At 34.8% G+C, this 25,795-nt stretch overlaps 1 protein-coding gene and 1 pseudogene across 5 annotated transcripts in view; one reads left to right on the top strand and one right to left on the bottom strand.

Annotated features, from left to right (window-relative positions):
• Window positions 1-25,795, bottom strand: part of KIAA1328 — a gene marked incomplete at its 5' end in the record, with an annotated part of 384,225 nt that overhangs the window by 169,079 nt on the left and 189,351 nt on the right. The gene's annotated exons all lie outside the window — the stretch shown is intronic.
• LOC307196953 (large ribosomal subunit protein uL4-like) lies at window positions 1,432-24,361 on the top strand (annotated as a pseudogene). Its single transcript has 2 exons — window positions 1,432-1,594; window positions 22,356-24,361. The product of its transcript is annotated as a large ribosomal subunit protein uL4-like (transcript).

Consider the following 25,795-nt stretch of genomic DNA (forward strand, 5'->3'; position numbering starts at 1 on the left):
CTGCAAGAAGCAGCAGCAAATTCTCTCTGGAGAAAGATAACATCAAACAGAAACTCATATTATATCTAATTTTTCCACAGACAATGTCTAACATTCAATAAAAAATAATGAAGCATGCAAAAAGATAAAAATAACAGACTTACAAGAGAAAAAAAAAGTCAATAGGAATAGAGCCACAAGAGGTTTACATATTGACATTATCAAACATGGACTTTACAATAATTGTGATTTATGTGATTAAGAAATTAAACGATATGATGAAGATATTGCAGAGAACTGGAAACTAGAAAAAATCAAATGAAAATTTTAGGACTGAAAATACAATGAAAAACTTATCAGCAGATGAGATATATCTGAGGAGACAATTAGTAAACTGGAATAAAAGTCCAAAGATAATATCTAGACTAACATGAAGAGATGGACATAAAAGGATGGAGAGATATAAAAGAATGTGTGAAACATGATGAAAAGAGCCTAAAATAAATGTAATTATAATACTAGAAGAAAGGAAAAAGACAGAATGAGGAGGAAGTAATATTTGAAGAGATAATGCAGAGAAGTTTTCAAAACTGTTATCAAGCCACAAATTTAAGAAGTAGCGTGGGGCTTCCCTGGTGGCGCAGTGGTTGAGAGTCCGCCTGCCGATGCAGGGGACACGGGTTCGTGCCCCGGTCCGGGAAGATCCCACATGCCGCAGAGCGGCTAGGCCCGTGAGCCATGGCCGCTGAGCCTGTGCGTCCGGAGCCTGTGCTCCGCAATGGGAGAGGCCACAATAGTGAGAGGCCCGTGTACCGCAAAAAAAAAAAAAAAAAAAAAAAAAAAAAAGAAGTAGCGTGAATACAAAGGAGGATAAATACAGAGAAAGCCAAAATCCACCACAGAGCACAGCATAGTAAAATTGGTAAAAATCAAGGACAAATAAAAAATTCTCAAAAGCCAACAGAAAAGCAGGCACTTCACAAACTTCAAGGAGACAATAATAAAACTTACAAATGACTTTTAAAGTTAAAATAATTCTATTACCTAACAAAAATATTCACTAAAAATGAAAGCGACAGATTTTTGCTTCCAGTCCTGAGTAGGTCAGAAATTAACCTCCAAACTGAAACAAGAAAAACTGATCTCAAGAAAAGAAGAAAAACCTATCTCAAGAGTAGGAAACAGGTAGCAGAGATTGTGTTGTCTGAGAGAAAAGAATAAAATTCAGTGAATTCAACAATAGTCTATGTTTTTTGCCTGAAGGGAACTTCTAAATTGCAGCACAGAGGAGGAACACAAATGGAGCCGAGCAATCTCACTGAGTTGAGGAATCAGAGATTAGAGTTGGGAGAAGCAGAAATGGCTAGTATATGAGGGACTAAGTATCCAAGGGAAGGGAGCATAAGGGTCTGCTTGAGTTTCTGGCTGAATACCAATCTGTGCATGTGCAGGATGAAAACTCATGAGGAACTCCAGGGAAAGAACAATTACGGGGAAGCTGCAAAAAGAACAATTCACAAAACTCAAGAGATGGGGAATTCATACCAGTCAGAGTGGAGAGGTCTCAATGAATACAGCAGCATTCAAGACAGATCACAAAAGGGCCACACCTTAGGTGTGTGGCAAAATTAACCCTGGAGTAAAGGCTAAACTAGAATTACTCTAAAACTGCTTAAATAAAGGCCTTGAATTGATCAAACTAATCTTAAAGCAAACTTACTGCTGTCCAGAACAAACCTCAACACTTTGTAGAGGAACAAAACCAAATTCAGCACTGAACAACAGAAAATTCATAATGTATGACATTCAATTACTAGACAAATGAAGAAACAAAAATGTGACCCATAACCAGAAGAAAATCAATCAATAGAGGTTGAAAAATAACAGAAATGATGGAATTATTTTAAAAAGACCTAAAATGAGCTACTACAAATATTTTCAAAGATATCATGGAAAACATGATAAGGAGAGAAATGTAAGAAATATGTTTTTAAACATGGAATTTCTGGGGAAGAGAAATATAACATGTTAAATGAAAATTTCACTTTATGAGATGAACAGTACATTAGATACCTGCAGAAGAAATGATCAGTGATCATGAAGATACAGAATGACAAATTATTAAAAATGAAGCAGAGAGAAAAAAAGATGAGTCAGTGAAAGAGAAAGGGGAGGGGAGGGGAGAAAGAAATAGAATATTGGTAACATTTATAAAATATGAAACAATCTAATGTTTTTATGTATGAATATTTGTGTTTCTATATATATACATGCATATATGTATACATACATGTGTACATACTCACACATACTAAAGTGCCAGAAGAAAGCAATGGGGGTACAACAGAAAATATACTTGAAGGGATAAAAGCCTAAAATTTTTCAAATTTGTTAAAGAAGCTCAATAAAGCTTGTGTGGGAGAAATATAAGGAAAACCACATCAATTCACATCCTAATAAAATAACTGAAAACTAGTGATAAGAAAAAAAATCTCAGTAGTAACCACAGAAAAAGGAAACATTACATATAGAATATAAAGAACTATGGCAGACTTCTTACTAGAAATTATGCATGCCAAAAAACAAAGGCATGATATCTTTAAAGAGCTTACAGAACTATCAACCTAGAATTCTATATTCAATAAAAATATCCTTCAGAAATAAAGAAGAAATGATTTTTTTCCCTCAGAAAAACAAAAGCTACGATAATTCACTGACAGCAAATCTGCACTGCATTAAATGTCAAAGAAGTTTTTCACGCACAGGCAAATGACACCAGATAGAAACCTGGACCTGGTAAAAGAAAAATAAAATGTTACAAATAGTAAGTTAGTTACAAATGATCACCAAGCAGATAATATAAAAGGCTTTTCTTTGTCATTAATTGATCTCTTTAAAAGATTGTTTAATGCAGTAATAATAACAATGTATCGATATTTTAAATATATGTAGAAGCAAAATGTTTCACAACAATAGCACCAAGGACAAAAGCATATTGATATAAGGTTCATATATTCTATATAACACGGAATGATAGTATTTGAAAGTAGAATGTAGTAAGTTAAAGGTTAACATTATAAAACTTAGAACCACTAAAAAACAAAACATAGAAGCATAGCTAATACGTCAATAGGAAATCCCAAAACATAATCAATTAACCTAAAAGAAGAGAACAAAAAGAAAAAGTACAGATGGGACAGAGAGAAATTAAAAAGCCACATGGTAGATTGAAATACAAACATATCAATGATTACAACTAATGTAAATGAATTTAATGCCCCAAATCAAAGGACAAGATTCTCAGACTGCATAAAAAATCAAGACTGAATTATATGCTATCTACAAGAAACTCACACAAAATATAAAGGTGAGGACAGATTAAAAGTAAATTGAATAGAAAAGAATGTACTATTCAAACATTAGTCAAAAAAAGTTGGAATGGTTGTTAATTTCAGACAAAGTAGACATCAAAACAATAAAACTGCCAGGGAAAATGCAGACATTTCATAATGATAAAGGGTTCAGTTCATCAAAGCATCAAAGTAATCCAACTGAGTATGCACCTAACAACAGAGTTTAAAAATATATGAAGGAAAAATGACAGAATGGAAATGAAAAATAGAATAAAAAACAATAAAAGTTAGAGATTTCAACACTCTTCTGTCAGTAAGCAATAGAGGAAGAAGAAAAATCAATAGGGTTATAGAACACAAATGAGACTATCAACCAATTCAATCTAATTAACATTCATTTTAAGTGCACATGAAAAAGCTACCAATATAAACTATATGCTGAGCCATAAAACAAGTGTCAGCAAACCAAAAAGAACTGACATTGAGACAAAGAAATTAAACAAGAAATCAATAACAGAAAGCTATCTGGAAAATCACCAATTATTTTAATATTCAGTAGCACACTTCTAAATATACTATGGGTCAAATAACTCATAAGGGAAATTAGAAAATATTTTGAACTGAATGAAAATGAACACATAACACATCAAAATTTAGGGGGTGCAGTTAAAACAGTGTATAGAGGGAAATTTATAGCTCTAAACACCTATTTTAGAAAATAAGGAAGATCTCAAATCAATACCGTGTTTCCATATTAAGAAACCAGAAAAAGAAGAATACACTAAACCCCCATAGCAATCAGGACAGAACTAATAAAGATTAGGGCAGAAATGAATGAAGTATAACATGGACAAACAGTGAAACAATGAAAACAAATCCTTTGAAAAGGTAAAACTTTAGACAGATCAAGAGAGAAGACAAACTACAGTATCAGGAATCAAAGACAGACACCACTACACATCCTAGTCATTAAAAAGATAAAGAAATATGCATAACTTTATGCCAATAAATTTGACAACGTAGATAAACAAATTGCTTTAAGGACACAAATTACCAAGACAGATCAAGACATAATAGAACACTTATTAGCTCTAAATCATTTAAACAAATTGAATTTGTAATTAAAAACTTCTCATAAAGATAGCTTCAGGCTCAGATGGCTTCACTGATGAATTCTCTTAAAATTTAAGTAAAAAGTAATACCAGTCTACACAAATTCTTTCATGAGGTAGAGGAAAGAGGAACATTTTATGTGGCTGATTAAAAAAAAAAAAAACCAAAGGCTTTACAAGAAAAGTATAAACCAAAATCCTTTATGAACATGAATGAAAACATTCTTAATAAAATGTTACCAAACTAAATATAGCAATATGTAAAAAGAGTAATATAAAATGACCAAATGGGATTTATCACAGAAAAGGTAGATTAGCCTAACAATTGAAAATCAATCCACTATATTGATAGAAAAAAAGATAATTATATGATCACATTGATATAAGCAAAAAAAGCATTTGAGAAAACTCAACAACCATCTAGCAAGTTATAAAAAGAAATTTCCTCAATTAGATAAAGGGTACTTACGCAAAAACCATAGCTACAATTAGACTTAATGATGAAAGAAATAATGTGTGCCATATGAGATTGGGAAAAACCCCAAAATGCCCACTCTCAGCACTTCTCTTTGCATCTCCTCTGTATCGTATTGGAGATCTTAGCCAGTGCAATAAGGAAAATGAATGAATAAGTGAATGAATGAATGAATGGCATAGAGTTCAGAAATTAGAAAATAAAACTGCCATTATGTATAGACAGCATGATCATATATGTAGAAAATCATAAGGAATTCAGAATATCAAAATTACTTATTAATTTTAGCAAGCTTGCAGGGTATAAGGACAATATATACAAATAAGGTATATTTCTATATTAGCAAATAGAAATTGAAACAAAAATAATATTTATAGTAACATCCCAGGCATGAAATCACTTAGAGATAAATTTAACAAAATATATACACTATTATACAGTGAAAATTAAAAAGTACTACTGAGAAAAATTGAAAAAGACCTGACTATATGGAGAGAGAGATTGTGTCCATGGATCAAAAGACTCAATATGGTTAAGATGTCAGTTTTCCCCAAATTGATTTATAGATTCAGTGAAATCCCAGTATATTCTTTTGTAGAAGTTGACAAGCTTAATCTGAAATCTATATAGAAATTCAATGCAACTAGAATAGCAAAAACAATTTTGAAGACAAAGAATAAAGTTGAAGAATTTACACTGCCTAATTTCAGAATTTCTTATAAAGCTATGTAATAAAGACATTGAGGCACTGGTATTAGGATTAGAGAGATAACTGGAAAAGGGTAATGAGTCCAGAAATGGACTCACATATAGGTGATCAATCGCCTCTTGACAAAGGTACTGTATTAGCTTTCTAATGTTGTGCAACAAATTACCACAAAGTTAGAAGCTTAAAACAACATACATTTATTATCCCACAGCTTTTGTTAACTGGGGTCTCTGCTCAGAATCCTAAAAGGCGGCAATTAAAGTGTTGGCTATGGTCAAATATGAAGCTTGAAGTCGTCTTTCAAACTCACGTAGTTGTTGGCAGAATTCATATCCCTGAAGTTGTGGAATCCATGGAGGCTTGCTTCTTTAAGTCCAGCAGGAGAGCTCTTTACAGAGAGGGCCCTACTCTCTCTTTCAAGGGCTTCTGCTTGATTAAATCAGGTTACCTAGGTTCTCCTTTTTGATTAACTCAAAAGCAACAAATTTGGGACCTTAATTCCATCTGCAAAATTCCTCTACCTTTGTCACCTTCTGTTGGCTAGATGCAAGTTACAAGTTCCACTCCCATTCAAAAGGAAGGAATTGTACAAGGACATGACACATTAGTGGTCACCTTAGTGTGTGTCTGTCACAGGTAGGAAGGTAACTCAATGGGGGAAAAGATAGCGTATTCAACAAATGATCCTGGACAACTGCACAGCCATAAGGAAAAAATAAAACTTCAATCCTTACATCACTCCATACACAAAATTAACTCAAAAGGAGAATATAAAAAAAAGAATGTCCATATGTGTATAATCGAGTCACTTTGCTGTACAGCAGAGATTGGTACAATATTGTAAATCAACTATACTTCAATAAAAAATAAATTTAAAAAATAAAAGGAATTATAGACCTAACTATAAAAACAAAAACTAAAATTCTGAAGAAAACATGAGATAATCTATGCAACTATATAGTAGGCAAAATATGGTTTACAGATTTAGCAAATAAAAATACAGGACTCCCAGTTAAATTTGAAATTTAGATAAACAACAAATAACTTTTAGCATACATATGTTACATTACATAGGACATACCAATATTTTAAAAAATCCACACATGGGTTATTGGTGGGCTCGGGTAGTTAAATCGGACACAGACTATTCCAGGTGATTTTGAAATCATGACTGAGTCATGAGCTGCAGACTAGTTTTGTACTAAAACCATGGTATAATGTGTGATATTTCAAGAATAGTTTGTCATTTTTACCCCAAAATTGTATTAAAATCTGAGAAAATTTTTTAATTACATGATTTTTACCTATAATAACTGAGTTACTGTAGTAATACTGTTTTAATCCTTTATTTTTTTTGGAGTACACGGGCCTCTCACTGTTGTGGCTTCTCCTGTTGCAGAGCACAGGCTCCGGACACACAGGCTCAGCGGCCATGGCTCACTGGCCCAGCCGCTCCGCGGCATGTGGGATCTTCCCAGACCGGGACACGATCCCGTGTCCCCTGCATCGGCAGGCGGACTCTCAACCACTGTGCCACCAGGGAAGCCCTAAGCCTTTTTTTAAATAAATTTATTTCATTTATTTATTTTTGGGTGCGTTGGGTTTTCATTGCTGCATGGGGCTTTCTCTAGTTGTGGAGAGCAGGGGCTACTCTTCCTTGCAGTGTGTGTGCTCCTCATTGCGGTGGCTTCTCTTGTTGCGGAGCACAGGCCCTAGAGCACGTGAGCTTCAGGATTTGTGGCACGCGGGCTCAGTAGTTGTGGCTCGCAGGCTCTAGAGTGCAGGCTCAATAGTTGTGGCACACAGGCTTAGTTGCTCTGCGGCATGTGGGATCTTCCTGGACCAGGGATCGAACCTGTGTCCCCTGCACTGGCAGGCGGATTCTTAACCACTGCACCACCAGGGAAGTCACAATACTGTTTTAATTCTTAATCAATCCTGTTTCTAAATTGTGATTTTATATTATTAAATCAGGGAAGTAATATTTTACTTATTTATTTACAATTTTATTTTATATGTAGTGAAACAAGCTTCACTGGACTTTTTGGTTAAGAAAAGACATCCCTTTTTTTTAAAAAAAATTGAAGTATAGTTGATTTACAATATTGTGTTAGTTTCAGGTATATAGCAAAGTATGGTCACATATGTATTCTTTTTCAGATTCTTTTCCATTATAAGTTATTACAAGATGATGAATGTAGTTCCCTGTGCGATACAAAAAATCCTTGTTGTTTATTTTATATACAGTGGAATGTATCTGTTAAACCTATACTCCTAATTTATCCCTCCCCCCGCCAAGACATCCCTTTTCTGAATACAGAAGTAGTTTATTACTATAAACCAAATGATGATGATGGAAGTGATTCTAAAGAAATAAAGGCCAAGGGGTCATACTAGCTTTACTTCATGCTAGTTTTACTTAGAAGTGTGATCCCTCATATACTGAGTTCAGTTTTGTGGCCATAAACGACAGTAAAGTGCTAAAACCACAGTGTGTTACCCACCGATATATTCTGGCTAAAGAAGCAATGAAATTATCAAAACTTAAGAAGCATTTACATACATACATAAAGAAATAAGGGATTTTGAAATAAAGAGTACTGATCCAACAGAAGCAGTGTACAATATTCACATATAATCATTACTATTTTGTAGGCTTATAAAGTAGCAATTTGGTTTGCTAAGAACACAAAGACCATGTACAATTGTTGAAACATTAGTTCAAGACTGTATCAAAGGTGTATGCGTGATGTTGGGTAAATTTGTAGAAAAGAGAGTAGCTCAAGTACTCTTTTCTCATGACACTATAGCTTGATGTGGCTATGCAGGAACTAGCTAGTAATTCAAAAACAACTCCATATAATAAAACTAGCAAAGCGTTTGTCATTGGAAGCTGAAGAATGCAAATATTCCACTAACATGGCAGTTTTTCTAGTACACATGCATTTTAAAAATCATAACGATATGAAGAAAGAATAGCATTTTTTGGCCTCATTGCCAACAAACATAACCAATTTTGAACAGTATAAAACTATGAAGGCTTACATTATCCATAAATGTCGTTTGACAGCACAGCAGCAATAGGAAAATATTCTGGACCATGAACCAAATTATAAATAAACATATTAATTCCTTCATCTAGAATGTTTTACTATTTAAAAAATCAGGTGAATTAAATAGTGTGCTTAGCAACATGTTAAAAATGTGGATTTTATAAAGGCAAATGCATAAAATTTGAGTTTATTCTATTTATTTCTAATACAGACGCCAACCACTAACAAATTACATGCTGAGGCATGATGGCTATAGAAGGGAAAAGTTTTGTTGGGAATTTGGAACAAATCTTAAGTGTTTCTGCAATGTAAGAAACTAATTTGGTCACAATTTTTATAAGATAGGAACTGGAGAGCCAACCTGCCTTATTTGACTGATATTGTTATTTTTTTTAACTGATTTTTAATACTTCTTTGCAAGGTTGAAATCCAACATTGTCTTCAATGGCAGATCAGATTGAAAAGCAAAAATGAATGGCAGTACTTTGGAAGAGCAGCGTCACTATGTATTTTTATGTCATATTCCATAATTTCAATAAAATTCATTTGTGATGATTTTTTTTTTTTTGGCCCCACTGTGTGCCATGTGGGATCTTAGTTCCCTGACCAGGGATCGAACCTAGGCCCCAGCAGTGAAAGCGCAGAGTCCTAACCCCTGGACCACCAGGGAATTCCCTATTTATGATGATCTTGATACTGAACATCTGTGAAAAATTATCATTGAACTCCTCTCAAATTAGATGTTTCAAATTTTATTTTCCATCAAAATAAGATCCATGCATAGAAAATCCATTTCTTTCATTGAAAGAATTTTAAATTTAACTATAATTTTAAAGAATTGTTGAAACTGGTTAGTGATAAAGGGCTAGAGACAAATTTTGAAAACATACCACCACTTCCTTCATTTTGGACAAAAAGTTAAAAGTTTAGAATGAATAATCAAAGCCTATTGAAACTGCTTTAAAATCTTTTCCATTCCTAGCAATATACTATTGTGATATTTCTCTATGTGAGTGTTAATAAAACAAAACAGAAAGAGTTTAAATATATATGTTATCACCTGTGAGTATCATATCACCTCTCCAAACAAGACTGCACAGGTTATAAATGAAGGAGCAAGCTTGTGTATCACATTAAAAACTTTCAATGTTAACATACATAGTACTACTGATATAGCTGGCGCTCATTCAAAGTGTGTACAGGCACTTATTCTGGGGGAATTGTGATTTCACACATACTTTTTTTTTTTTTTTAGTTATGATTGCAAACAAGAAAAAGTTATGTAATAGTCATTCTCTGTATTAATCACCTGTATGCATACTTTCAATGAAGCTTTTTATCATTTTTTCCTATGTTGTGTCTGTTCAGATTATGTTTATTAAAATATAATCTGCCTATTGAAACTTTTAATAAAAATGTTGTCACATTTCATTTTATAGTATTTAATTTTTAATAAATTTTTAAAAAGTTTTAGTCCATGGAGATGGACAAAAATAATCAAACCTGGTTCTTCACCACAGATAATTTAGGAAGCCCTGACCCAAATCATCTAGAACACAGTGAGTCTATTAGAACAATACTTTGAAAAGATGGATTTGTTCCAACATGATTTATATATTAGGGAATAATCTGAAAATAATGCAAACTTCATGTTTGCTCCTGAACAGTTCTTTTCATGAAACACACTATGTGAACACAGAAAACTGCACCCAGCTGAACTGGTCCATGTAGGAATTTACACAATGCACACACCCACACACCTGAAACAACCATCAGTTATCTCAGTTCCTCAGGAATGTAACACTACAAGGTTGTGCTTTGCTATCCTTTTACATTGTGAACTTTTCAATATAAGAAAACAATATCCTAAATGTCTAAGCATCCTGGTTCAGAAACATCAAGCAGTACATGCAAAAGCCAAGTTTCAAGTATTGAGGAGAAGCTTGATATAATAAAGTATTTGGAAAGAAACATGGGAATGTGCCATTCCCTGAGCAACGAGCATAAAGGAATCCACATTGAGGACCATCAGAGACAATCTGCAAAAAAGTCTATGGCTGATATAACTTCAAGTGCTACAAAGTCATTAAGAACACGGCCTAAAGAAAAAAAACAATGGAAAGACTGGTGAACATTTAGATTGAAGGCCAAACAGCAAAATAACCAAGAACAACCTTTTTCACAAAGAGAAAGCAGTATCAATATACAATGACCTTCAATGTGAATCACCCAAACCTGTAGAAGTGGCTCCTTTTCATGCTAGTTATGGCTGGCTTAATGCTTTCAACTACCACTTTATCTGTCTCACAAAGCTCATAAATCCAGGGACTATTGCTATTTATTTTAAAGAAATTGAAAAGGGATACTTTGCAACTGAATAATGATATGTCTGAGAATTCCTCCTTTCCTCAAAAAAGTAAATGCTAAACAGTTTTAAATAAAGTTAGAAAGCAAAATGCGTGAAATGTTATAGTGCATGAATTATGAAGTTAAAGGTCAAAACTACTACCCATTTTGTTTGAGATGTCTTCAAATATGGTACTTGCTTCCTATTTTGAGGGATTCACCTTATACAATCAAGCATATGGAACCAACAAAGGTGCCATTTTGCCTGCCATTGGTAGCTTAATTTTAAAGTTTTTTACATTACTACTAGCTTAGAAAATAGCAACATGAAAAGGCATGGCAGACAGTCAAAGCATTCCCCAACTCACAAACATCCATTGGCAAAGGGTGGAAGCCATATTGACTCAAGGTATTTGAGCACAACCTATCAACAATCATTAACTATTTGCTAATTAAGTTATGTTGACTCAGCACTGTCCCCTATGAAGCTAGATTTAAAAAGAAAACAGGAAAAGGTTGAGCAGAGACATCAGTGGACACACATTGAAGGGAAATATATTCTACAGAATTAACACAGGCAAGTCACAAAACAAACAAACAAAGAAAAGGACAGCAACAAAAATAGCCTTCAATAAGAAGCCAGAGTTGCTACAATATATTACATAAAACGTCCAGTTTTCAATGAAAAAATTACAAGAATTTCAAAGGAATAGGAAAGGGTTACCCATGTTAAGAAAAAAAAAGTCAACTGTCTCTGAAGGGTCCCAAATATTGGACTTACAAAGGTTTCAAAAGAGCTATTATAAATATGTTGAAAGACCTAAAGAAAACCACATTTAAAGAATTAAAGGAAAGCACGATATTGACAACAAATGGAGAATCTCAGCAAAGAGATAGAGGGAAAAAATATATATGAAAGAACCAAATGGAAATACTGGAATTGAAAAGTATAATGAGTAAAATGAAAAATTTAGTAGAGGGGCTCCTCAGCAGATGTGAAATAGCAGAAGAAAGAACAGTAAGCTTAAAAGTAGGTCAACAGAGATTATTTAATCTGAAGAGCAGAAAAAGAAAAAAAGGGATGAAGAATAATTAGTCTCAGAAACCTGTGGGTAACCAAGAATACCTACATAGATGAAATGGAAGTCCCAGAAAGAGAGAAAAGAGAAATGGGGGAGAAAAATATTTGAAAAAAGAAATGACAGTCAAAATATTTTTATTTTGATGAAAAATATTAATCCACAGATCCAGGAAGCTCAACAAGTTCCAAGAAGGATAAACATAAAAGATCCACATTTAGACAAGTTATGGTCAAGCTGTTTAAAGCTAAGCAAAAAGAAAATCTTCAAAGGAGTAAGGGAAATGATTTATTACATATAGGGAACAAGAACACATTACACACACATACACACACACGCGCACGAGCGCGCGCAAAGTAATCAAGGAAGACACAAATAAATGGAAAGATACTGCTAAAAAAAAATATTAACAACTAACAGCTCATCAAAAACAGTTGAACAAAAAGGCAGTGGGATGGTACAAAGTCCTAAAAGAAGTAAACTGTCAACCAAGAATTTTATATCCATCTAAACTATCCTTCAAAATGAAGGCAGAATAAAGATATTTCTATGTTTAAAAACAAAGCAAAGCAAAACAAAAAGACTTAGAGAATAGTTGCTGGTAGACCTGCTCTATAAGAAATGTTAAATGAAATCCTTTAGGCTAAACAGAAATTTACACCAGTTACTTCATTGTACAGACATAAAGGACACCAGAAAAGATAATCTTGTAGGTAAACATAAAAGAATTTGTATATGTGTGAATTCTTAACTGCTTTATAAGACAATTACATAAAAATCACAGTTATAAAACAGTATTATTGGGCTTTTAACATGAAAAGATTATATGTATGACAACAATAGCATAGTAGAGTAGGGAGGAAATGTTATATTGGAGCCAAGCTTATATTTTACTGGAATACTGTTAGAATTCATCTTAAGGAGATTATGGTAAATTAAAATGCATATTGTAATCACAAGAGCAATGATTTAAAAAAATAGCCAAGGAATTAAAATGTTACACTACAAAACATTTATTTAACACAAAAGAAGGCAGTGAAGAAGCAGCAGAGGAACAAAACCACATGAGATATAAAGAAAAAAAGGAGCAAAATGCAGGATATAAATCCAACCATATCACAATTACATTAAATGCAAATGGATTAAACTTTCCAAGAAAAAGGCAGGGATTGTCAAACTAGATAAAACAACAAGATCCAAATGTATGCTATCTATAATAGCCACACTTTAGATTCACACATAAATAGCCTGAAAGTAAAAGGATGGAAAAAGATATACCATACACATAGTAACATAAGAGAATTAAAGTAGCTATGCTAATATCTTTAAGTAAAATATATTACTAGCGATGAAGGATATTTCCTATTGATAAAATGATCAATTTATAAGAAAAAAGTGATTATAAACTATTATATGAACCTAACAGCTGAATTCTCAAGGCACATGAATCAAAACTTGAAAAAAAACTGAGGGAGAAATAAACAATTTAATAATAAGAAATGGGAGACTTCAATACTCCATTTTCAACACAAGGTGGAATAATTAAACAGAAAATCAGCAAAAACATAAAAGAACGATAAGTCAACCAACCTGACCTGACATCTATAGAACATTCTATCTAACAACAATAGAAATCATATGAAACATTCTTTGGGGAAAAATTTTTTTTTGCTACAGCATAAAACAAATCTTAACAAATTTCAAAGGGTTGAAATTATGTGAAATATATTTCCTGTACATAATGAATTTAAATCAGAAACCAACAATAGAAAATAATTTGGGAATTCAAATGTTTAAAAATTAATGCATGTCTAAATAAATCATGGATCTAAGAAGAAGTCAAAAGGTGTTACTACTATGATTATGTTATGTTATATGGCAAAAGAAAGATCATCTGGATGGGTCTAATCTAATCATAGAAGTGCTTTAAAAGGAAAGTTTTCTTCAGCTGGTAGAAGAAGGGGAAGTCAAAGAGATTTGAAAAAACAAGAAGAAATCAACATGCTGTTGTTGGCTTGAAGATGAACAGGGCCAGGTGATTAGAAATGTGGGCAGCCTGTCAAAGTTGAGAGTGGCACCCAGATGACAGTAAGCAAGGAAAAGGGGACCTTAGTCCTACATTGCAAGGACCTGAATTATACCAAAACCTGAATGAATTAGGAAGTGGATTCTTCTTCAGAGTGTCCACAGGAGAGCCCAGGCCAGGGGACCCCTTCATTTCAGCCTTGTGGGACACTCAGCAGAGAACCCCATCAAGATCAACCAGGCTTGTGACCTACAGAACTGTGAAATAATCAGTGAATGTTGTCTTAAAGTGCTAAATTTATTATAATTTGTGATACATAAATAGAAAACTAATAGAACTCATAACTAATAAGGAAACTGAACAAGCAATAAAAAAAATCTTTCCACAAAGGAAAGTTCAGGCCCAGATGGCTTCACTGATTAATTCTCTCAAATATATAAAGAAATAATAACCCCCATTCACAAACTTTCAGGAAGTAGAGGAGGAAACACTTCTCAACACATTCTATGAGGCTAGTATTACGATAATATCAAGCCAAAGATATCTTAAGAAAAACAAGGATCAGTCTCTCTAAGAATGTAGACCTAAATATCATCAACAAAATATTAGTAAACCAAATCTCACATAAGATAAAAGAACTTATACACAATGATCAAGTGAGATTTATTTCAGGAATGTAAGGTTGGCTTAACATCAAAAAAATCAAGTAATACAGTGTATTCATAGAATGAAAAACAAAAACCAAGACCACACAATTATCTAAACAGAAGCAGAAAAAACGTTTGACAAAATTCAACAACCATTCACAATAAAGACTCTCAGCAAACTAGGAAGAGAACTTTCTTAACTTGATAAACAGTATCTATAAAAAAACCTATAGCTATAGGTTTTATTTAAGAGTACTTAATGGAAAAAGATCAAAACCAAAATATGCATGTCCACTGTCATCTCTTCAAGTCAACACTATACTAAAAGTTTTAGTCAGTGCAATAAGGCAAAAAAAAAAAAGACATTATGGAAAGAAAGGAAAACTTATTTGTAGACGTCATGATCCTTTATGTGGAAAATACTGAGGAATCTACAAACAAAACAGAAAAACTACTAGAATAGTTAGTTCAGCAAGGTCACAAAATACAAGATCCATATACAAACATCAATTTTACCCTTAAACAACACAGGGTTTGAACTGTGTGGTTCCAGTTACACAAGGATTTTTTTTCCATGAGAAAAATAACTCAATTTAAAAATGGGTAAATAAATGGGCAAAAGATATAGTAGGCCTTTAACCAATGAAGACATACAAATGGATAATAACCATATGAAAAGATGCTCATCATTATTAAACATTAGGAAAGCTAAAATGAATAGCCTGGGACTTCCCTGGTGGCACAGTGATTAAGAATCCACCTGCCAATGCAGGGGGACATGGGTTCGCGCCCTGATCTGGGAAGATCCCACATGCCTCAGAGCCACTAAGCCCGTGCACCACAACTATTAAGCCTGTGCTCTTGAGCCCGTGAGCTACAACTACTGAAGGCTGCGCGCCTAGAGTCCGAGCTCTGCAACAAGAGAAGCCACTGCATTGAAAAGCCCACACACCACAACAAAGAGTAGCCCCTGCTCGCTGTAACTAGGGAAAGCCCGCACGAGCAATGAAGATCCAACACAGACGAAATTAATTAATTAATTAATTAAAAAAAATAAAGTGAATACCCTGTTAAAACCAAGGAGAGAAAGTACTTCACATCTACTATAATGGTGATAATCAAAAATATAGAAAATGAGGAGTTGGAGAAACTGGAATTCACATATACTGTTGGTGAGAATGTAAAATGATATGGCCATTTGGGAAACAGTTTAGTAATTTCTTCAAAATTTAAGCATAAAATTAACATACTACCCAGCAATTTCTCTCCTAGGTACCTATCCAAGAGAAATGAAAACGTATGTCCACATAAACACTTGTAACACAAATGTGCATGATGACACTATTCATAATAGCCAAAAACTGGAAACATTCCAAATCTCTATTAACTGGTGAACTGTGAAACCAAATGTGGTGTATCTCTAAAATGGAACAATAAAAAGAAGTATTCAGAAATAAAAAGAAGCAAACTACTGATACATGCTCCGACATGGATGAACCTCAAAAAATGATGCTAAGGGAAAGAAACCAAATGTAAATGGCTCTCTATTGTATGACCCTATTTATATGAAATGTCCAGAAAAGGCAAATGCATAGAGACAGAAAGCAGACTAGTGGTTGCCTAGGGCTGAGGGTAGTAATAGGAATGACTGCAACAGGGCATGAGGGATCCTTCAGCAGGCATGGTCCTTAATGGACCAATGCTGGTTGGATGTCATAAAACTGGATTGTGTGATGGTTGTATATTCTATAAATTTATCAGCATCATTCACCTTTAAAATGGGTGAATTTTATAATAAAAAGACAACATTCATTCATTCACTAACATTTACTGAATGCATACCTTGTACTAAATACTGATCTAGGTACTACGGAACCATCAAACATAATGAGCCTGCTGTAATGAAAATCCACATTTTAGTGGAAAGAGACAAATTAGTAAACAAACTAATTACAAGGTCATTTGTCATTTTTTAAGTAGTATAAAGACAATAAAAATCAGGCTTTTTGATGAAGAATAACTGGGGTGAATGACAGAGGCTCAATGAACCCTTTCCACTTCTTTTACTTGCCTCAAGATTTCTTTACAAGGTCCCTTCTGCTATGATAGACAACATGTCATTAATACAGGAGATCCACACTTCGTCTTGTTTCAGGTGGGCCTTTAGAGCCTATTGGCTGGAAAGTAACTTGATTTGGGAGAGATTTATTACACAATGCCCTAAATACTTAATGACAACATATAATTAGAGAACAATACAATTTGTAGAAAACAGGTGGAAAGAGGTAAAGTTAACTATAATGACAACAAAAAATACAAGTGGGGCAGATGTTGCTTACTTCACTGCTGAGAGGGAGTGAAGATGAATACTCAAATCAAAAATTAATCACTGCACAATTTATAATATATAGTTTCTTTAGGGCCTGAAAATCATTATGATATACTGTATACTGATAACTTTTGGACATATTTTGGCTGAGATCATGATTAGGATGATTATTTAAGCTTGAAACAGTCTAAAGAGCACAAAAACTTAGATTAATTCTTTAGACTAAGTCTAGAAAGTAGGAGAAGCCCTGCTCACAGATAACTGTCCTAAAATGCTGCTGTGGAGGAGGGAAGGGGTATGGGTAGCAACAACACAAACCTGAATTCTCACAGCACTTTTCATGTAGGATGGAAGGGAGTGAACCCAGGCATTTAAACCAGGCCATTACTCTTGGCAATGATTCCAAATATTGGCTTGGCAAAAAAGTTCGTTCGGGTTTCCCATAACATCTTACAGGAAAACCTGAAAGAACTTTTTGGCCAACCCAATACAAAAAGCAGGTACCTGTGAGCACAGACTGGCCTACTCACAACAGTCTTCATGTTTCTACACGTCTCAACAAGAACTAAACAAGTCAAATTGTATGGAATATCTGTGCATGCCATCATCTGTTCAACACAGCCGATCCATCTAAATGACCTGTATGTAAAGGGCTTCCACCAATAAGTCTCACCTAGGAAGACTGGCACAACTTGGGTAGGCACAGACAGCATCCTCAGTCTATCAGGTTTATTAGCGGAGTCCTAAACACCTAGTAATTTAAATGACACCACAGTCAACGTGATTTTGATTAATCTCTTAGCGAGAAGGACAGGACAATCGGCTTCTTCCCAAGAAGTATTCAAACCTGGAAGTCTTGCTCATTAGTATAATATTAGTCACAGTTATAGTTCCTCTCCCAGTTAATATTTTTCAGGCTGGTGCAATGGGTGTCCAGCATAAAGTGGCTGCTAATCCATAAGGTATTTAATATATTTCTTGGAAATACAAATAAACAACTGTACATGTTTGTTAACTTGGCTATGAAAGACTGCTCAATCAGTCTACTTTAGTCTGCAAGAAAGGCATTTTCCTTAGTTGTCACAATGTTGCCTTCCAACGCTCTCTGGAAATCACTCTGACCAAGTGTGGTTTCTTTCACAGGGCAGCCAAAGTTGCTAGGCAGCACCAAACACACCTGCAATCAAGTGCTTACAAAACAGAGTGAGAATTTTTTTGGCACTATTAAGAAAACAGAAACAGTCATTAACATAAGACCTTCCTAATATTCGTAAACCCAAACCTGACACAGAACCTCTCTTCTCCTCGGAAGGCATACTTTGAGGGAAAGGCAGAGGGGAGAAAGCTGAGGCATCGTGGAGAAGTAGAGAGGAACAGAGGAGAGCAGAGAAGAGTAGAGGAGACAGGAAAGGAAGAGCAACACTGAAAAAATAACACTTTAGTACAGTTCATACAGGTTTTTAAAAACTATTTTAAACTCAAAGGACTCATTTTTGTGTTAAAAATTGCATATTTGATTACCTCACTCCAAACCAAAATTAGTTTAAATCCTTCTATCTACACAGAAAAATCATAGAAAAAGGACATAAAGAATGGATAGAAGTGATGATAAAGAGACTTGTCAGTTTCCGTCTTATAGACTTCTCCTGTTTTCTAGTACTTGTGTGATTAAGCACACTGATCATTTCTTCAGACAGAAAATATTTCTAACCTATCTGTACCAAGAAGATAATTCAGGAAATGTATTTATAAAACACTGCATGTGATAGGACTCACCAGCAGTTTGATTAACAGAAGACATTTATTTCTATTACACTAGCACAAATATTCTCCAACTTTAGTGTTCATAAGAATCACCTGGAGGGCTTGTTAAAAATGCAGATTTCTGGGTCCCACTGCCAGAGTTTCTAATTCAGTAGGTATGAGTTAGGTCCTGAGGATCTGCATTTTTAGAAAATTTCCCAAGTGATGCTGATGCTGCTGGTCTAGGAGACACATTTTGAGAACCACTGTGCTACCAAATGCCTCCTGACTTGACGAATGTGTTCCATCTGGCTGTGGGAAGTCAGTGTTCAGATATTTTTCATTCCCTTACCTCATACAATGGGCCAAACACAATTTCCTTTCCTGCTCTGGTCTCCTCCTCTATGACTGGTTTATACCTAAACATTTATTATTTATCCTCTTTTTGTGAATATTGGAACAAATAATTCTTTCCCATTAAAGTGGGTACCTTCTGTCCATAAAGTATCTTTTTCTCAAAAGTCTCTGTGTGTTCTATATGTAACTAATAGAAGAAAAGTATATTTGGAGTTCTTTTCACTCCTTTTGCTCCCCCCTTTATTCTTATTTTATATCCATTACTTTTCAGCATCTTTTAGTTCTGCACAGTAGCAGATGAACCTCATTCAGCTCTTCTGTTCAACAATGTTGATTAAATTTTCTACTTCCTACCTTATCTGAATTTGCTTTTATTTTAAGACCAAATCTACTGACAAGAGCACACATAAACCTTTGGGATGCAGAGGATAATTAACCTATCCGTAACTACATTTCATTTCTCTATCCTTTCAGGGTATTAACAGATTTTCACAAAGTACTGCATCATACAGAAGGCACATGGGATATACCTGATAGAGCACCTTTTAGTGGGTGAAGTCACAGTTTATTTCATTTTATTTTTTTAAAGAGAATTCTTTATTTATTTATTTAATTTATTTTATTTTTGGCTGTGTTGAGTCTTTGCTGCTGCACGCGGGCTTTCTCTAGTTGTGGAGAGCGGGGGCTACTCTTGGTTGCAGTGTGCGGGCTTCTCATTGCGTTGGCTTCTCTTGTTGCAGAGCATGGGCTCTAGGCGCATGGGCTTCAGTAGCTGTGGTGTACGGGCTCAGTAGCTGTGGCTCACGGGCTCTAGAGCGCAGGCTCAGTAGTTGTGGCGCATGGGCTTAGTTGCTCTGCGGCATGTGGGATCTTCCCAGACCAGGACACGGATTCGAGTGTCCTGCATTGGCAGGCGGATTCTTAACCACTGCACCACCAGGGAAGTCCCCAAAGTTTATTTTTATTAAGAGTTAAATCTGATTCCTATAAGGAGATGTTAATAAAGCTCAAAGACATGCCCAAAGTAACTGAATCTAGAGCCAAAACCATGAAGTTTGGTTTCCAGCGTGAAGGCCAGATATTTATATTTCTGTAGTTCTTATTTAAATCTCTATTTCTCTTTTATTACTTTGGACCCTCAAAATAAGTATTCTTTACAAGATTCCTATTACACATCAATTTGGGCTTTAATTACAAGTTACAATAAATATGACAACAATGTATCTTCTCTTCCCTTAAATTTTCTCATTTAAGTATTTTTCTGGTCCATAAGGTTATATTTTTACCTTCTTTAAAAGAGCAAAAAGCATTCAATACTATATCTCCTATAAGGTTTTGTTACTGTGCCTTTGTTATGCTCACAATACACTTTCTCCCTCTCATAAAGCCTCTTTGTTTTCTTAAGAATACCATTAAATTTGTATGCTAAAATTTAAAAACTACATTTAAAAGATAGTTTCAATGAAAATTTCCATTTTGGGGTATTATAGAGGGGGATACACTTACCTGTCCACTACAAACTAGAAAAAATCTATAAAACAACTGTTTTCAGACATTGGACAGCAGCTAGTACAAGGTATATGATCCCTGGAAGAAGGCAAACAAATGAGCTAAGCCATACAATGGTCCTTCATTTCTGTTTGGACAAACATCCCAGACTACGCTAGAAGGAGGGTAGTCCTAAGCAGAACACAAAAGTCTTGGTGAATTACGGAGACAGAGATTGGAGTTCAGGGAGGCTGAGGTGGCTAGAAGTTACAGAACAGAGTCCCAGAGAAGAGAGAGCTATTCAGAAAAATAGCTGAGTAATCGGCACATAGGCCCGTTTGAGTTTTTGCTGAATGCCAAGACTGCACATGTGTAGAGTTAAACTGCGATAGCCTGGGAAAAGAACAACCAGGGAGTTGGAAGTAAAACAGTTCCCAGAAGTCACACAGAACAGGGAGGTGTACAAGTTTTGACCAGTCAGAATGAGAAAGTCATAGCTGATCCCAGGATACTCAGTCCTATTGAGAACCCAGAAAGAGCTAACTAAATGGTTGTTAGAGAAAAATCTAGCCTACAGACTAGTCCTAATAAAGCCTAAACATAAGCTTCTAAGAAGTCAAGATCTACCAATAACTTAAATGCCTGCTAGTACACTCTACAAAGGAAGACAACAAAATCTAGATACTCATTAGTGTAACATACAAACTAACGAACAGCCCATAAAAAATTACAAGACATACGATGAAATTTGACTAGTCAATCAAGAGGAAAAAACCCAGAAATGACAAATTAGCATATGAGGATTTTAAAAAATCTATTATAAATAAGCCCAACGTAATTAAAGATTTAAAGAAAAACATGAACATAATAATAAGATATAAAAAATAACCAAATGATAGTCAATAGATGAAAAATGACAAATCTAAAATGTTAACTCCATGCAGTAAAAGTTTCAGGAGATTAGATGTTGCTTAAGGAACTTGAAGACACAAAAATAGACACTATCCAAACTGAAACACATAGAGAAAAAAATTAAGATTGGGGAACAAAGCCTTAGTAACTTGTGGAATGATACAAGTGATACGTGTAATTGCAGTGACAGCAGAGGTGAAGATAGAAAAAATATATGAAGAAATGATGATTTAAAATATTAAATTTAATAAAATCTATAAACCCACAGACCCAAGAAGCTCAATGAAACTCAAGCAGAAAAACACAAAGAACACCAAGGGGCACCGTTATCAACTTGATAAAAACTAGTGATAGAAAGTTCTTGAGCAGGAAGATTAAAAAACACATGACATACAAAGAAACAGAATAAGAATGAATCTTATTTAAAAATCTCATTAGAAAAAAACATACCAACCAGAAGAAATTATAGAATATTTTAAAAGTGGTGAATAGAAAACAAAAACTAAGCCAGAACTGTATAAAAATTTCCTTTAAATTGAAAGTGAAATAGATATTTTCACACAAACAAAAGATAGAAGAATTTATTACCAGATAATCTGTATGGCCATAAACAAACAAACAAACATATATCTTCAGGTATAAATAAAATAATACTAAATGGAAACTTGGAAACAAACGAATAAAGACTTCCAGAAAATGGAAATATAAGCAATATCTTTTCATATTTAAAATTTACCTAAAACAAAGATAATGAGCCCAAGCTTTCCCATGGGAGCCGCCAGGTCGAGAGGAGCGTAGTCTTCTCCTCTCACTGCCGTGGCATGTGCTCATCCGCTGATATCAGTGTTCTCTTAAAAGGAGGAGTCATCTGGCATAAATGTCACTTTACCTGCTGTGTTCAAGGCTCCTGCTCAACCAGATATTGTGAACTCTGTTCACACCAACTTGCACAAACACAGCAGATAGCCCTATGCTGTCAGTGAATTAGCAGGTCATCAAACCAGTGCTGAGTCTTTGGGTGCTGGCTAGGCTCTGGCTCAAGTTTCCAGGGTTCGAGGCAGTTGGACTGACTGTTCTGGCCAGGGTGCCTTTGGAAATAAGTATCATGGGGGCCACATGTTTGTGCCAACCAGAACCTGGCAACATTGGCACCGCAGAGTGAACACAACACAGAAGCGATATGCCATCTGCTCTGCCCTGGATGCCTCGGCCTTATCAGCACTGGTTATGTCTAAAAGTCATTGTATTGAGGAAATTCCTGAACTTCCTTTGGTGGCTGAAGATAAAGCTGAAGGCTACAAGAAAAACAAGGAGGCTGTTTTGCTTCTTAAGAAATCTAACAGGCCTTCTTAAGGCATGGAATGATTTCAAAAAGGTCTATGGCTCACAGCAAATGACAGCTGGCAAAGGCAAAATGAGAAACTGTGTCATATCCAGGGTAGGGAACCCTGCATCATCTATAATGAGGACAACGGTATCATTGAGGCCTTCAGAAACATCCCTGGAATTACTCTGCTTAGCGTAAGCAAACTGAACATCTTGCAACTTACTCCTGATGAGCAGCACATGGGACATTTCTGCCTTTGGACTGAAAGTACTTTCCACAAGTAAGATGATCTGTATGGCATTTGGCGTGAAGCTGCCTCCTTCAAGAGCAACTACAACCTTCCCATGTGCAAGATACTCAAAACAGACCTTTGCAGAATCTTGAAAAGCCCAGAGATCCAAAGAGCCCTCAGAACACCACACAGATTCATCTGTGAGTCCAGAAGAAGAATCCACTGAAAAACCTGAGAATCACGCTGAAGCTAAACCCATATGCAAAGACCATGCACTGGATGGACATAATTCTTCTCTAGGAGAAGAATCACAAACTCTGGATGGATAAGGCAGCAGCAGCGTTAGCAGCCACATCGAATGAGGAAGGGGTTCCAGGCAAGAAGCCTGTGGGGGAGAAGAAAGGAAAGAAGGCTGCTGGTGTTAAGAAGAAGGCTTTTGTGGGGAAAAAGGCTGCAGTGACCAAAAAACCACCAGCTGAAAAGAAGCCCACAGAAAAGAAACCCACCACAGAAGAAAAGAAGCCTGCTGCATAAACTTTAATTTGTGCATTCCATAAAGGTCAGATCATTTCGGACAGTTAATTCTGAATAAAGACCTGATCAAAGAGGCAAAAAAGAAAAGAAAACAAAAACAAAAAAATGAGCCCCAAGTAGAGATAATGCTAAAACTGTTGACATATATACATTACTATGTATGAAATAGATAGCTAATGAGAACCTACTGTATAGCACAGGAAACTCAGTGCTCTGTGGTGACCTAAATGAGAAAGAATGGGGGACATATGTATATATACAGCTGATTCACTTTGGTGTACAGAAGAAACTAATACAACATTATAAAGCAACTATACTCCAATAAAAATTAATTTAAAAAAAGGCAGGAAAAACTAAAGAAAAACTGAAAAATTGGTGAAAAACAGAAAATAAATTACAAGATGGTAGATTTAAACCCAACCATATTGGATAATTAATCAAGTGTAAAAGATACTAACACTCCAATAAAAAGCCAGGGACGTCAGACAGGATTATAAACCAAAGCCAACTACATGCCAAATCCAACTATGAGAACCCTACTTTAATTATAAAGACAAAGATAGGGAAAACTAGAAGGATGGAAAAGAATATACTCTACAAATTCTAATTATAAGAAAGCTGGAGTGGCTATATTAATATCATACAAGGTATTTCAGAATAAGTAATATTATCAGGGACAAAGAAGCATGTTACAAAATGAAAGAACTTAATGCACCAAGAAGACATTACAATCCTAAATGCAAAGGCAGCTGATAACTGAAATTCAAAATATGTGAAGGAAAGATAGAAATAAAAAGAAAAATAAATCCATAATCATATTTGGAGCTTTCAAAGCTCTCAGTTAATGACAGAAAAAACAGACCCCAAATCAGTAAGTATATAGAAGACCTGAACAAATACTATAAAAACATTGACCCTATTGCTATATATTGACTACTCCATCCAATAATTGTAGATTAGGTTACTTTTACATGTGGATGAACTAGTCAGCAAGATAGGTCATATCACAGGATATAAAACAAGTCTCAATAATTTCAACATATTGAAATTGTGGAGACTCCATTTTCTGACACAGAGGAATTAAATTAGAAATAAATGTCAGAAAGTTATCTGAGAAATCTGCAAAAATTTGAAATTAAGAAAAATTTATAAATGATTATAAACCGTTCAAAGAGGAAAACACAAAGGGAATTAGAAAATATTTTGGGGCTTCCCTGGTGGCGCAGTGGTTGAGAGCCCGCCTGCCAATGCAGGGGACACAGGTTCGTGCCCCGGTCCGGGAAGATCCCACATGCCGCGGAGCGGCTAGGCCTATGAGCCATGGCCACTGAGCCTGCGGTCCGCAATGGGAGAGCCCACAACAGTGAGAGGCCCACGTACCGAAAAAAAAAAAGAAAATATTTTGAAAAAAAAAAAAAGCACAACATAAGAAAGTGTGGGATGCAGGTAAAGGAGTTCTCAGAGGGAAATTTATAACATTAGATGTTTATAACTTTAAATGTTTAAATGTGTAAATCTGTAATTTTAAATGAAAAGAATAAAGTCCCAAACCAATGATCTAAATGTCAATCTTGGAAGTTAGAAAAAGAAATGCAAATTAAAACTGAAATAAATAGAAGGAAAAATTAACATAAGGCCAGAAATAAATGATATAGAAAACAAACAATAGAGAAAATCTAATACAAGCTGTTTTGTTAAAAAATCAATAAGATTGATCAAGAAAAAAAAGATACAAATCATCAAAATGAAAAAGGGGCACACAGATGCAATGCCACAGACATCATCAGGTTGAAAAAGGAACATTATGAACAACTTCATGCTACTTATATGACAACTTATGAAATGTACAAATCCCTTAAAAGACAGAAATTACCAAAACTGACTGAAGACAAAAGAGAACATCTTAATACCTCCATGTCAATTAAAGAAATTATAATATCACAAAGATAGAAAATAGAAAAAGGAAGAAACAATTTCCAATTCATTTAGTGAAGCCAGAATTACCTTAATACCAAACCAGATAACTACTAGGAAAAAAAAAAAACCTACAAATAACTTCACAAAACATAGATGATGTTAAAATGTTGGGGAAAT

This window comes from Stenella coeruleoalba (genome assembly GCF_951394435.1).
Source record: "Stenella coeruleoalba genome assembly, chromosome: 14".
In the NCBI taxonomy this organism is placed as follows: domain Eukaryota; kingdom Metazoa; phylum Chordata; class Mammalia; order Artiodactyla; family Delphinidae; genus Stenella; species Stenella coeruleoalba.